Here is a 13,517-nt window from a genome sequence, read left to right on the forward strand (position 1 = left end):
ATCTGAACACTCTTTCTGTAGAAAATGTAACTGGACATTTGGAGCGCTAAGAGCGTAGTAGTGGAAAAAGTAATATATTCAAATATAAACTACACAGAAGCATTCTGTGAAACTCCTTTGTGATCTGAGCATTCAGCTAACAGAGTTAAACCATACTTTTGATTAAGCAGTTATGAAACACTCTTTTTGTAGAAAATGCAAGTGGAGATTCGGAGCGCTAATAGGGTAATAGTGGAAAAAGGAATGTCTTCAAATATAAACTACACAGAATCATTCGGTGAAACTTATTTCTGATCTGTGCATTCAGCTAACAGAGTTAAACCATACTTTTGATTGAGCACATCTGAACACTCTTTCTGTTGAAAATGCAACTGGACATTTGGAGCGCTAAGAGCGTAGTAGTGGAATAAGGAATATATTCAAATATAAACTACACAGAAGCATTCTGTGAAACTTCTTTCTGATCTGAGCATACAGCTAACAGAGTTAAACCATACTTTTGATTGAGCAGTTTTGAAACACTCTGTCTGTAGAAAATGCAACTGGACATTCGTAGCGCTAAGTGGGTAATAGTGGAAAAAAGAATATGTTCAAATATAAACTACACAGAAGCATTCTGTGAAACTTCTTGCTGTTCTGTGCATTCAACTAACAGAGTTGAACCTTAGTTTTGATTGAGCCGTTCGGAAACACTCTTTCTGTAGAAACTGCAATTGGACATTCTGAGCGCTAAGAGGCCTATATTGGGAAAAAGGAGGTCTACAAATAAAAACTACACAGAGGAATTGTGTGAAACTTCTTTCTGTTCTGTTTGTTCAACTAAAAGAGTTGAACCTTAGTTTTGATTGAGCCGTTCTGAAACACTCTTTCTGTAGAAAATGCAAGTGGAGATTCGGAGCGCTAAGAGGGTAATAGTGGAAAAAGGAATGTCTCCAAATATAAACTACACAGAATCATTCTGTGAAACTTCTTTCTGATCTGTGCATTCAGCTAACAGAGTTAAACCATACTTTTGATTGAGCAGATCTGAACACTCTTTCTGTAGAAAATGCAACTGCACATTTTGAGCGCTAAGAGAGTAGTAGTGGAAAAAGGAATATATTCAAATATAAACTACACAGAAGCATTCTGTGAAACTTCTTTCTGATCTGAGCATTCAGCTAACAGAGTTAAACCATACTTTTGATTGAGCAGTTTTGAAACACTCTGTCTGTAGAAAATGCAACTGGACATTCGTAGTGCTAAGTGGGTAAAAGTGGAGAAAAGAATATGTTCAAATATAAACTACACAGAAGCATTGTATGAAACTACTTTCTGTTCTGTGCATTCAACTAACAGAGTTGAACCTTACTTTTCATTGAGCCTCTCTGAAACACTCTTTCTGTAGAAACTGCAATTGGACATTCTGAGCGCAAAGAGGCCTATATTGGGAAAAATAATATCTTCAAATAAAAACTACACAGAAGCATTGTGTGAAACTTATTTCTGATATGTTCATTAAGCTAACAGAGTTAAACCATACTTTTGATTGCGCAGTTCTGAACACTCTTTCTGTAGAAAATGCAAGTGGACATTCGGAGCAATAAGAGGGTAATAGTGGAAAAAGGAATATATTCAAATATAAACTACACAGTAGCATTCTGTGAAAACTCTTTCTGTTCTGTGCATTCAGCTAACAGAGTTGAACCTTACTTTTGATTGAGCCGTTCTGAAACACTCTTTCTGTAGAAACTGCTATTGGACATGCTAAGCGCTAAGAGGCCTACATTGGGAAAAAGAATATCTTCAAATAAAAACTACACAGATGCATTATGTGAAACTTATTTCTGATCTGTAAATTCAGTTAACAGAGATAAAACATATTTTTGATTGAGCAGTTATGAAACACTCTTTTTGTAGAAAATGCAAGTGGAGATTCGGAGCGCTAAGAGGGTAATAGTGGAAAAAGGAATGTCTTCAAATATAAACTACACAGAATCATTCGGTGAAACTACTTTCTGATCTGTGCATTCAGATAACAGAGTTAAACCATACTTTTGATTGAGCAGATCTGAACACTCTTTCTGTAGAAAATGCAACTGGACATTTGGAGCGCTAAGAGCGTAGTAGTGGAAAAAGGAATATATTCAAATATAAACTACAAAGAAGCATTCTGTGAAACTTCTTTCTGATCTGAGCATTCAGCTAACAGAGTTAAACCATGCTTTTGATTGAGCAGTTTTGAAACACTCTGTCTGTAGAAAATGCAACTGGACATTCGTAGCGCTAAGTGGGTAATAGTGGAAAAAAGAATATGTTCAAATATAAACTACACAGAAGCATTCTGTGAAACTTCTTGCTGTTCTGTGCATTCAACTAGCAGAGTTGAACCTTACTTTTGATTGAGCCGTTCTGAAACACTCTTTCTGTAGAAACTGCAATTGGACATTCTGAGCGCTAAGAGGCCAATATTGCGAAAAAGAATGTCTACAAATAAAAACTACACAGAAGAATTGTGTGAAACTTCTTTCTGTTCTGTTTGTTCAACTAAAAGAGTTGAACCTTAGTTTTGATTGAGCCGTTCTGAAACACTCTTTCTGTAGAAAATGCAAGTGGAGATTCGGAGCGCTAAGAGGGTAATAGTGGAAAAAGGAATGTCTCCAAATATAAACTACACAGAATCATTCTGTGAAACTTTTTCTGATCTGTGCATTCAGCTAACAGAGTTAAACCATACTTTTGATTGAGGAGATCTGAACACTCTTTCTGTAGAAAATGCAACTGGACATTTGGAGCGCTAAGAGAGTAGTAGTGGAAAAAGGAATATATTCAAATATAAACTACACAGAAGCATTCTGTGAAACTTCTTTCTGATCTGAGCATTCAGCTAACAGAGTTAAACCATACTTTTGATTGAGCAGTTTTGAAACACTCTGTCTGTAGAAAATGCAACTGGACATTCGTAGCGCTAAGTGGGTAATAGTGGAGAAAAGAATATATTCAAATATAAACTACACAGAAGCATTGTATGAAACTACTTTGTGTTCTGTGCATTCAACTAACAGAGTTGAACCTTACTTTTGATTGAGCCTTTCTGAAACACTCTTTCTGTAGAAACTGCAATTGGACATTCTGAGCGCTAAGAGGACTCTATTGGGAAAAATAATATCTTCAAATAAAAACTACACAGAAACATTGTGTGAAACTTATTTCTGATATGTTCATTAAGCTAACAGAGTTAAACCATACTTTTGATTGCGCAGTTCTGAACACTCTTTCTGTAGAAAATGCAAGTGGACATTCGGAGCAATAAGAGGGTAATAGTGGAAAAAGGAATATATTCAAATATAAACTACACAGTAGCATTCTGTGAAAACTCTTTCTGTTCTGTGCATTCAGCTAACAGAGTTGAACCTTACTTTTGATTGAGCCGTTCTGAAACACTCTTTCTGTAGAAACTGCTATTGGACATGCTAAGCGCTAAGAGGCCTACATTGGGAAAAAGAATATCTTCAAATAAAAACTACACAGATGCATTATGTGAAACTTATTTCTGATCTGTAAATTCAGTTAACAGAGATAAAACATATTTTTGATTGAGCAGTTATGAAACACTCTTTTTGTAGAAAATGCAAGTGGAGATTCGGAGCGCTAAGAGGGTAATAGTGGAAAAAGGAATGTCTTCAAATATAAACTACACAGAATCATTCGGTGAAACTACTTTCTGATCTGTGCATTCAGCTAACAGAGTTAAACCATACTTTTGATTGAGCAGATCTGAACACTCTTTCTGTAGAAAATGCAACTGGACATTTGGAGCGCTAAGAGCGTAGTAGTGGAAAAAGGAATATATTCAAATATAAACTACAAAGAAGCATTCTGTGAAACTTCTTTCTGATCTGAGCATTCAGCTAACAGAGTTAAACCATGCTTTTGATTGAGCAGTTTTGAAACACTCTGTCTGTAGAAAATGCAACTGGACATTCGTAGCGCTAAGTGGGTAATAGTGGAAAAAAGAATATGTTCAAATATAAACTACACAGAAGCATTCTGTGAAACTTCTTGCTGTTCTGTGCATTCAACTAGCAGAGTTGAACCTTACTTTTGATTGAGCCGTTCTGAAACACTCTTTCTGTAGAAACTGCAATTGGACATTCTGAGCGCTAAGAGGCCAATATTGCGAAAAAGAATGTCTACAAATAAAAACTACACAGAAGAATTGTGTGAAACTTCTTTCTGTTCTGTTTGTTCAACTAAAAGAGTTGAACCTTAGTTTTGATTGAGCCGTTCTGAAACACTCTTTCTGTAGAAAATGCAAGTGGAGATTCGGAGCGCTAAGAGGGTAATAGTGGAAAAAGGAATGTCTCCAAATATAAACTACACAGAATCATTCTGTGAAAATTTTTCTGATCTGTGCATTCAGCTAACAGAGTTAAACCATACTTTTGATTGAGGAGATCTGAACACTCTTTCTGTAGAAAATGCAACTGGACATTTGGAGCGCTAAGAGAGTAGTAGTGGAAAAAGGAATATATTCAAATATAAACTACACAGAAGCATTCTGTGAAACTTCTTTCTGATCTGAGCATTCAGCTAACAGAGTTAAACCATAATTTTGATTGAGCAGTTTTGAAACACTCTGTCTGTAGAAAATGCAACTGGACATTCGTAGCACTAAGTGGGTAATAGTGGAGAAAAGAATATGTTCAAATATAAACTACACAGAAGCATTGTATGAAACTTCTTTCTGTTCTGTGCATTCAACTAACAGAGTTGAACCTTACTTTTGATTGAGCCGTTCTGAAACACTCTTTCTGTAGAAACTGCAATTGGACATTCTGAGCGCTAAGAGGCCTCTATTGGGAAAAATAATATCTTCAAATAAAAACTACACAGAAGCATTGTGTGAAACTTATTTCTGATATGTTCATTAAGCTAACAGAGTTAAACCATACTTTTGATTGAGCAGTTCTGAACACTCTTTCTGTAGAAAATGCAAGTGGACATTCGGAGCGCTAAGAGGGTAATAGTGGAAAAAGGAATATATTCAAATATAAACTACACAGCAGCATTCTGTGAAAACTCTTACTGTTCTGTGCATTCAGATAACAGAGTTGAAACTTACTTTTGATTGAGCCGTTCTGAAACACTCTTTCTGTAGAAAGTGCAATTGGACATGCTAAGCGCTAAGAGGCCTACATTGGGAAAAAGAATATCTGCAAATAAAAACTACACAGATGCATTCTGTGAAACTTATTTCTGATCTGTAAATTCAGTTAACAGAGATAAAACATATTTTTGATTGAGCAGTTGTGAAACACTCTTTTTGTAGAAAATGCAAGTGGAGATTCGGAGCGCTAAGAGGGTAATAGTGGAAAAAGGAATGTCTTCAAATATAAACTACACAGAATCATTCGGTGAAACTTCTTTCTGATCTGTGCATTCAGCTAACAGAGTTAAACCATACTTTTGATTGAGCAGATCTGAACACTCTTTCTGTAGAAAATGCAACTGGACATTTGGAGCGCTAAGAGCGTAGTAGTGGAAAAAGGAATATATTCAAATATAAACTACACAGAAGTATTCTGTGAAACTTCTTTCTGATCTGAGCATTCAGCTACCAGAGTTAAACCATACTTTTGATTGAGCAGTTTTGAAACACTCTGTCTGTAGAAAATGCAACTGGACATTCGTAGCGCTAAGTGGGTAATAGTGGAAAAAAGAATATGTTCAAATATAAACTACACAGAAGCATTCTGTGAAACTACTTGCTGTTCTGTGCATTCAACTAACAGAGTTGAACCTTACTTTTGATTGAGCCGTTCTGAAACACTCTTTCTGTAGAAACTGCAATTGGACATTCTGAGCGCTAAGAGGCCTATATTGGGAAAAAGAATGTCTACAAATAAAAACTACACAGAAGAATTGTGTGAAACTTCTTTCTGTTCTGTTTGTTCAACTAAAAGAGTTGAACCTTAGTTTTGATTGAGCCGTTCTGAAACACTCTTTCTGTAGAAAATGCAAGTGGAGATTCGGAGCGCTAAGAGGGTAATAGTGGAAAAAGGAATGTCTCCAAATATAAACTACACAGAATCATTCTGTGAAACCTCTTTCTGATCTGTGCATTCAGCTGACAGAGTTAAACCATAGTTTTGATTGAGCAGATCTGAACACTCTTTCTGTAGAAAATGCAACTGGACATTTGGAGCGCTAAGAGAGTAGTAGTGGAAAAAGGAATATATTCAAATATAAACTACACAGAAGCATTCTGTGAAACTTCTTTCTGATCTGAGAATTCAGCTAATAGAGTTAAACCATACTTTTGATTGAGCAGTTTTGAAACACTCTGTCTGTAGAAAATGCAACTGAACATTTGTAGCGCTAAGTGGGTAATAGTGGAGAAAAGAATATGTTCAAATATAAACTACACAGAAGCATTGTATGAAACTTCTTTCTGTTCTGTGCATTCAACGAACAGAGTTGAACCTTACTTTTGATTGAGCCTTTCTGAAACACTCTTTCTGTAGAAACTGCAATTGGACATTCTGAGCGCTAAGAGGCCTCTATTGGGAAAAATAATATCTTCAAATAAAAACTACACAGAAGCATTGTGTGAAACTTATTTCTGATATGTTCATTAAGCTAACAGAGTTAAACCATACTTTTGATTGCGCAGTTCTGAACACTCTTTCTGTAGAAAATGCAAGTGGACATTCGGAGCGCTAAGAGGGTAATAGTGGAAAAAGTAATATATTCAAATATAAACTACACAGTAGCATTCTGTGAAAACTCTTACTGTTCTGTGCATTCAGCTAACAGTGTTGAACCTTACTTTTGATTGACCCGTTCTGAGACACTCTTTCTGTTGAAACTGCAATTGGACATGCTAAGCGCTAAGAGGCCTACATTGGGAAAAAGAATATCTTCAAATAAAAACTACACAGATGCATTCTGTGAAACTTATTTCTGATCTGTAAATTCAGTTAACAGAGATAAAACATATTTTTGATTGAGCAGTTATGAAACACTCTTTTTGTAGAAAATGCAAGTGGAGATTCGGAGCGCTAAGAGGGTAATAGTGGAAAAAGGAACGTCTTCAAATATAAACTACACAGAATCATTCTGTGAAACTTCTTTCTGATCTGTGCATTCAGCTAACAGAGTTAAACCATACTTTTGATTGAGCAGATCTGAACACTCTTTCTGTAGAAAATGCAACTGGACATTTGGAGCGCTAAGAGCGTAGTAGTGGAAAAAGGAATATATTCAAATATAAACTACACAGAAGCATTCTGTGAAACTTCTTTCTGATCTGAGCATTCAGCTAACAGAGTTAAACCATACTTTTGATTGAGCAGTTTTGAAACACTCTGTCTGTAGAAAATGCAACTGGACATTCGTAGCGCTAAGTGGGTAATAGTGGAAAAAAGAATATGTTCAAATATAAACTACACAGAAGCATTCTGTGAAACTTCTTGCTGTTCTGTGCATTCAACTAACAGAGTTGAACCTTACTTTTGATTGAGCCGTTCTGAAACACTCTTTCTGTAGAAACTGCAATTGGACATTCTGAGCGCTAAGAGGCCTATATTGGGAAAAAGAATGTCTACAAATAAAAACTACACAGAAGAATTGTGTGAAACTTCTTTCTGTTCTGTTTGTTCAACTAAAAGAGTTGAACCTTAGTTTTGATTGAGCCGTTCTGAAACACTCTTTCTGTAGAAAATGCAAGTGGAGATTCGGAGCGCTAAGAGGGTAATAGTGGAAAAAGGAATGTCTCCAAATATAAACTACACAGAATCATTCTGTGAAACTTCTTTCTGATCTGTGCATTCAGCTAACAGAGTTAAACCATACTTTTGATAGAGCAGATCTGAACACTCTTTCTGTAGAAAGTGCAACTGGACATTTGGAGCGCTAAGAGAGTAGTAGTTGAAAAAGGAATATATTCAAATAAAAACTACACAGAAGCATTCTGTGAAACTTCTTTCTGATCTGAGCATTCAGCTAATAGAGTTAAACCATACTTTTGATTGAGCAGTTTTGAAACACTCTGTCTGTAGAAAATGCAACTGAACATTTGTAGCGCTAAGTGGGTAATAGTGGAGAAAAGAATATGTTCAAATATAAACTACACAGAAGCATTGTATGAAACTTCTTTCTGTTCTGTGCATTCAACTAACAGAGTTGAACCTTACTTTTGATTGAGCCTTTCTGAAACACTCTTTCTGTAGAAACTGCAATTGGACATTCTGAGCGCTAAGAGGCCTCTATTGGGAAAAATAATATCTTCAAATAAAAACTACACAGAAGCATTGTGTGAAACTTATTTCTGATATGTTCTTTAAGCTAACAGAGTTAAAACATACTTTTGATTGCGCAGTTCTGAACACTCTTTCTGTAGAAAATGCAAGTGGACATTCGGAGCAATAAGAGGGTAATAGTGGAAAAAGGAATATATTCAAATATAAACTACACAGTAGCATTCTGTGAAAACTCTTTCTGTTCGGTGCATTCAGCTAACAGAGTTGAACCTTACTTTTGATTGAGCCGTTCTGAAACACTCTTTCTGTAGAAACTGCTATTGGACATGCTAAGCGCTAAGAGGCCTACATTGGGAAAAAGAATATCTTCAAACAAAAACTACACAGATGCATTCTGTGAAACTTATTTCTGATCTGTAAATTCAGTTAACAGAGATAAAACATATTTTTGATTGAGCAGTTATGAAACACTCTTTTTGTAGAAAATGCAAGTGGAGATTCGGAGCGCTAAGAGGGTAATAGTGGAAAAAGGAATGTCTTCAAATATAAACTACACAGAAACATTCGGTGAAACTACTTTCTGATCTGTGCATTCAGCTAACAGAGTTAAACCATACTTTTGATTGAGCAGATCTGAACACTCTTTCTGTAGAAAATGCAACTGGACATTTGGAGCGCTAAGAGCGTAGTAGTGGAAAAAGGAATATATTCAAATATAAACTACACAGAAGCATTCTGTGAAACTTCTTTGTGATCTGAGCATTCAGCTAACAGAGTTAAACCATACTTTTGATTGAGCAGTTTTGAAACACTCTGTCTGTAGAAAATGCAACTGGACATTTGTAGCGCTAAGTGGGTTATAGTGGAAAAAAAATATGTTAAAAATAAACTACACAGAAGCATTCTGTGAAACTTCTTGCGGTTCTGTGCATTCAACTAACAGAGTTGAACCTTACTTTTGATTGAGCCGTTCTGAAACACTCTTTCTGTAGAAACTGCAATTGGACATTCTGAGCGCTAAGAGGCCTATATTGGGAAAAAGAATGTCTACAAATAAAAACTACACAGAAGAATTGTGTGAAACTTCTTTCTGTTCTGTTTGTTCAACTAAAAGAGTTGAACCTTAGTTTTGATTGAGCCGTTCTGAAACACTCTTTCTGTAGAAAATGCAAGTGGAGATTCGGAGCGCTAAGGGGGTAATAGTGGAAAAAGGAATGTCTCCAAATATAAACTACACAGAATCATTCTGTGAAACTTGTTTCTGATCTGTGCATTCAGCTAACAGAGTTAAACCATACTTTTGATTCAGCAGATCTGAACACTCTTTCTGTAGAAAATGCAACTGCACATTTGGAGCGCTAAGAGAGTAGTAGTGGAAAAAGGAATATATTCAAATATAAACTACACAGAAGCATTCTGTGAAACTTCTTTCTGATCTGAGCATTCAGCTAACAGAGTTAAACCATACTTTTGATTGAGCAGTTTTGAAACACTCTGTCTGTAGAAAATGCAACTGGACATTCGTAGCGCTATGTGGGTAATAGTGGAGAAAAGAATATGTTCAAATATAAACTACACAGAAGCATTGTATGAAACTTCTTTCTGTTCTGTGCATTCAACTAACAGAGTTGAACCTTACTTTTGATTGAGCCTTTCTGAAACACTCTTTCTGTAGAAACTGCAATTGGACATTCTGAGCGCTAAGAGGCCTCTATTGGGAAAAATAATATCTTCAAATAAAAACTACACAGAAGCATTGTGTGAAACTTATTTCTGATATGTTCATTAAGCTAACAGAGTTAAACCATACTTTTGATTGCGCAGTTCTGAACACTCTTTCTGTAGAAAATGCAAGTGGACATTCGGAGCGCTAAGAGGGTAATAGTGGAAAAAGGAATATATTCAAATATAAACTACACAGTAGCATTCTGTGAAAACTCTTACTGTTCTGTGCATTCAGCTAACAGTGTTGAACCTTACTTTTGATTGACCCGTTCTGAGACACTCTTTCTGTTGAAACTGCAATTGGACATGCTAAGCGCTAAGATGCCTACATTGGGAAAAAGAATATCTTCAAATAAAAACTACACAGATGCATTCTGTGAAACTTATTTCTGATCTGTAAATTCAGTTAACAGAGATAAAACATATTTTTGATTGAGCAGTTATGAAACACTCTTTTTGTAGAAAATGCAAGTGGAGATTCGGAGCGCTAAGTGGGTAATAGTGGAAAAAGGAACGTCTTCAAATATAAACTACACAGAATCATTCTGTGAAACTTCTTTCTGATCTGTGCATTCAGCTAACAGAGTTAAACCATACTTTTGATTGAGCAGATCTGAACACTCTTTCTGTAGAAAATGCAACTGGACATTTGGAGCGCTAAGAGCGTAGTAGTGGAAAAAGGTATATATTCAAATATAAACTACACAGAAGCATTCTGTGAAACTTCTTTCTGATCTGAGCATTCAGCTAACAGAGTTAAACCATACTTTTGATTGAGCAGTTTTGAAACACTCTGTCTGTAGAAAATGCAACTGGACATTCGTAGCGCTAAGTGGGTAATAGTGGAAAAAAGAATATGTTCAAATATAAACTACACAGAAGCATTCTGTGAAACTTCTTGCTGTTCTGTGCATTCAACTAACAGAGTTGAACCTTACTTTTGATTGAGCCGTTCTGAAACACTCTTTCTGTAGAAACTGCAATTGGACATTCTGAGCGCTAAGAGGCCTATATTGGGAAAAAGAATGTCTACAAATAAAAACTACACAGAAGAATTGTGTGAAACTTCTTTCTGTTCTGTTTGTTCAACTAAAAGAGTTGAACCTTAGTTTTGATTGAGCCGTTCTGAAACACTCTTTCTGTAGAAAATGCAAGTGGAGATTCGGAGCGCTAAGAGGGTAATAGTGGAAAAAGGAATGTCTCCAAATATAAACTACACAGAATCATTCTGTGAAACTACTTTCTGATCTGTGCATTCAGCTAACAGAGTTAAACCATACTGTTGATTGAGCAGATCTGAACACTCTTTCTGTAGAAAATGCAACTGGACATTTGGAGCGCTAAGAGAGTAGTAGTGGAAAAAGGAATATATTCAAATAAAAACTACACAGAAGCATTCTGTGAAACTTCTTTCTGATCTGAGCATTCAGCTAATAGAGTTAAACCATACTTTTGATTGAGCAGTTTTGAAACACTCTGTCTGTAGAAAATGCAACTGGACATTCGTAGCGCTAAGTGGGTAATAGTGGAGAAAAGAATATGTTCAAATATAAACTACACAGAAGCATTGTATGAAACTTCTTTCTGTTCTGTGCATTCAACTAACAGAGTTGAACCTTACTTTTGATTGAGCCTTTCTGAAACACTCTTTCTGTAGAAACTGCAATTGGACATTCTGAGCGCGAAGAGGCCTATATTGGGAAAAATAATATCTTCAAATAAAAACTACACAGAAGCATTGTGTGAAACTTATTTCTGATATGTTCATTAAGCTAACAGAGTTAAAACATACTTTTGATTGCGCAGTTCTGAACACTCTTTCTGTAGAAAATGCAAGTGGACATTCGGAGCAATAAGAGGGTAATAGTGGAAAAAGGAATATATTCAAATATAAACTACACAGTAGCATTCTGTGAAAACTCTTTCTGTTCTGTGCATTCAGCTAACAGGGTTGAACCTTACTTTTGATTGAGCCGTTCTGAAACACTCTTTCTGTAGAAACTGCAATTGGACATGCTAAGCGCTAAGAGGCCTACATTGGGAAAAAGAATATCTTCAAATAAAAGCTACACAGATGCATTCTGTGAAACTTATTTCTGATCTGTAAATTCAGTTAACAGAGATAAAACATATTTTTGATTGAGCAGTTATGAACAATCTTTTTGTAGAAAATGCAAGTGGAGATTCGGAGCGCTAAGAGGGTAATAGTGGAAAAAGGAATGTCTTCAAATATAAACTACACAGAATCATTCGGTGAAACTTCTTTCTGATCTGTGCATTCAGCTAACAGAGTTAAACCATACTTTTGATTGAGCAGATCTGAACACTCTTTCTGTAGAAAATGCAACTGGACATTTGGAGCGCTAAGAGCGTAGTAGTGGAAAAAGGAATATATTCAAATATAAACTACACAGAAGCATTCTGTGAAACTTCTTTCTGATCTGAGCATTCAGCTAACAGAGTTAAACCATACTTTTGATTGAGCAGTTTTGAAACACTCTGTCTGTAGAAAATGCAACTGGACATCTGTAGCGCTATGTGGGTTATAGTGGAAAAAAAATATGTTAAAAATAAACTACACAGAAGCATTCTGTGAAACTTCTTGCTGTTTTGTGCATTCAACTAACAGAGTTGAACCTTACTTTTGATTGAGCCGTTCTGAAACACTCTTTCTGTAGAAACTGCAATTGGACATTCTCAGCGCTAAGAGGTCTATATTGGGAAAAAGAATGTCTACAAATAAAAACTACACAGAAGAATTGTGTGAAACTTCTTTCTGTTCTGTTTGTTCAACTAAAAGAGTTGAAACTTAGTTTTGATTGAGCCGTTCTGAAACACTCTTTCTGTAGAAAATGCAAGTGGAGATTCGGAGCGCTAAGAGGGTAATAGTGGAAAAAGGAATGTCTTCAAATATAAACTACACAGAATCATTCGGTGAAACTTCTTTCTGATCTGTGCATTCAGCTAACAGAGTTAAACCATACTTTTGATTGAGCAGATCTGAACACTCTTTCTGTAGAAAATGCAACTGGACAATTGGAGCGCTAAGAGCGTAGTAGTGGAAAAAGGAATATATTCAAATATAAACTACACAGAAGCATTCTGTGAAACTTCTTTCTGATCTGAGCATTCAGCTAACAGAGTTAAACCATACTTTTGATTGAGCAGTTTTGAAACACTCTGTCTGTAGAAAATGCAACTGGACATTTGTAGCGCTATGTGGGTTATAGTGGAAAAAAAATATGTTAAAAATAAACTACACAGAAGCATTCTGTGAAACTTCTTGCTGTTCTGTGCATTCAACTAACAGAGTTGAACCTTACTTTTGATTGAGCCGTTCTGAAACACTCTTTCTGTAGAAACTGCAATTGGACATTCTGAGCGCTAAGAGGCCTATATTGGGAAAAAGAATGTCTACAAATAAAAACTACACAGAAGAATTGTGTGAAACTTCTTTCTGTTCTGTTTGTTCAACTAAAAGAGTTGAACCTTAGTTTTGATTGAGCCGTTCTGAAACACTCTTTCTGTAGAAAATGCAAGTGGAGATTC

This window comes from Symphalangus syndactylus, chromosome 8, assembly GCF_028878055.3.
Source record: "Symphalangus syndactylus isolate Jambi chromosome 8, NHGRI_mSymSyn1-v2.1_pri, whole genome shotgun sequence".
In the NCBI taxonomy this organism is placed as follows: Eukaryota; Metazoa; Chordata; class Mammalia; order Primates; family Hylobatidae; genus Symphalangus; species Symphalangus syndactylus.